Source organism: Oratosquilla oratoria, chromosome 33 (genome assembly GCF_046742065.1).
Source record: "Oratosquilla oratoria isolate Oo_2021 chromosome 33, ASM4674206v1, whole genome shotgun sequence".
Lineage (NCBI taxonomy): Eukaryota > Metazoa > Arthropoda > Malacostraca > Stomatopoda > Squillidae > Oratosquilla > Oratosquilla oratoria.
Window position 1 is genome coordinate 49181681 of NC_134809.1, and position 2500 is coordinate 49184180.

Sequence of the window (2500 nt, forward strand, 5' to 3'; positions counted from 1 at the left end):
ATAATGCAGATGGTGTCCAATTTATAAATCCTGATAGATTCTATATTGGGCCAATGAATGTTATTTGTGAACACTGCCAGGCTCTCCGATTTCAGGGAGAGCCTCTGAATTGTTGTCATAATGGAAAAGTATCCCTTGAGCCCCTCCAAGAATATCCGGTCATTCTAAGGAAATTGTTCGAAGGAAATGACAGGGATTCAAGCAACTTTAGAAACAGCATTAGGAATTATAACTCCTCCTTTGCCTTTGCTTCCTTAGGCGCTGAAGTGAAGCCACCTCCAGGACATGGTCCATATTGTTTTCGATTGCAAGGACAAATATATCATTATGCAACAAATTTACATCCAAATGAAAATGAAGAAAGAAAATATGGACAGCTCTATATAATTGAAACAAATGAAGCATTAAATCTGAGGTCAAATGCTAATCAAAATTCTAATTGCTTATATTCAGTTTTCGAAAAAATATCTCAAGCAATGGTCGATAATCCTTATGTAGGGGCATATAAAAAAAATGAGAACTGTCGAACTTGAAGAGCAACAAAGAGCTGTAATACAAAATATCCCTCCCAGAAAAATAACCATGCAATCTATTGCCAGCCCTGATGCGAGGAGATATAATAATCCAACAAATGATGAAATTGCAGCAATATTTGTCGGTGATGATGGAGCACCTCCTGTCCAGCGTGACATTATAGTGTACCCTGAAGGACAACAGAGGTAGAGGATATCCTACCTCTCTTGCCATCTTGATGCAATGATTTACCCTCTTCTCTTTCCTCATGGTGAATTCGGATGGCATATAAACATTACTCATGTAGAAAATAGGCAAACTAGAGTTCGTAACAAGGTTACTATGCAGGAATTTTATGCATATCGTCTAGCTATAAGAGGTGGCTTCAGTCCAATACACAGTGGTGGATAACTATTTCAGCAATATATAGTTGATGCTTATGTTAAAGTAGAGGGTTGTCGTTTGAAATTCATTGCAGAAAATCAGGCACAACTAAGAGTTGCAATGTATTCAGGTTTGATGGATCACCTTGCAAGAAATAATGAAAATGAAGATCCTGGAGTACCTGTCATTTTGCCATCATCCTTCACTGGGAGCTCACGAAATATGCAACAATGCTATCAAGATGCAATGGTTATAGTTTGCAAGTATGGAAGGCCTGATTTATTTATAACATATACTTGCAATCCAAAATGTCGAGAAGTAACTGAAAACCTACAGCCTCATGAAACTGCACAGAACAGACCTGATTTGTTGGCACGAGTTTTCAAACAACATCTCAATGAATTAATGACTGACATAAAGGACACATGTACTTGGGGTACCTATTGCTGCGATACATGTTATTGAATTTCAGAAAAGAGGTCTCCCGCATTGTCACATGCTAATCATGATGCGTGAAGAAGATAAAATTAGAACTAAAGAACAAATTGATAATATTGTTTCAGCTAAATTACCATCAGAACATGATCCGGAATTGAGAGAATTAGTGAAAAAACTCATGATTCATGGACCCTGCGGTACATTTAACCCAATTCAATCTGTATGGTAGAGGGAGAGTGTCAAAAGAAATTTCCTATGCCGTATCAGACTATAACAAATGTTTCTGGATATCCTCTTTACAGACGCAGAAATAATGGAGATTCTGTTAGAGTGGGCGTCCATGAGGTTGACTGTAGGTTTGTAGTACCATATAATAAATATTTACTCAGAAAATATGGTGCTCACATTAATGTAGAAGTGTGTATATCGGTAAAAAGTGTGAAATATCTTTTCAAATATGTCTATAAAGGACATGATTGTGCAATGATGGAAATGAATATGAACAACAATCAAACTAATGAAAATGAATATAATGAAATTAAACAATATATTTCGTGTAGATACGTATCTCCGCCTGAAGCATTTTGGCGTTTGTCAGAATATAAAATGTATGGACAGTCGCATACAGTTTACCGACTGGCACTCCATTTGCCTGACCAGCAACAAGTTTATTATAAGCCGGGCGAGCAAAGACAGGCTGCTGCCCGTGCAGAAGGACAAGACACGCAATTAACTGCATGGTTCAAACTTAACCAAAGTGACGTGGATGCAAGAGCCCACCTTTATACTGATATCCCTGAATATTATGTATTTAATAACCAAAGCAACACTTGGACCAGAAGACAACGTCACCGCCAGATTGTAACGAGAATGTACTCTGCCAGTCCTAGAAATGCTGAGAAATTCCATTTAAGGATGCTTCTTCTTCATGTACCAGGTGCAACTTCTTTTGATGACTTGAAAACTGTAGGAGGTGAACAGTTGCCGACCTTTAAGGATGCCTGTATTCGATTGCAACTACTTGAAGATGACAACGAACTAGAAAAGGCTTTGAGTGAGGCAGCTATATAACAAATGCCACGGCAGCTTCTTAACATGTTTGCAATGATTTGTTTATTCAATACACCACAAAATGCCTTACAATTGTGGAATGATAACAAACACC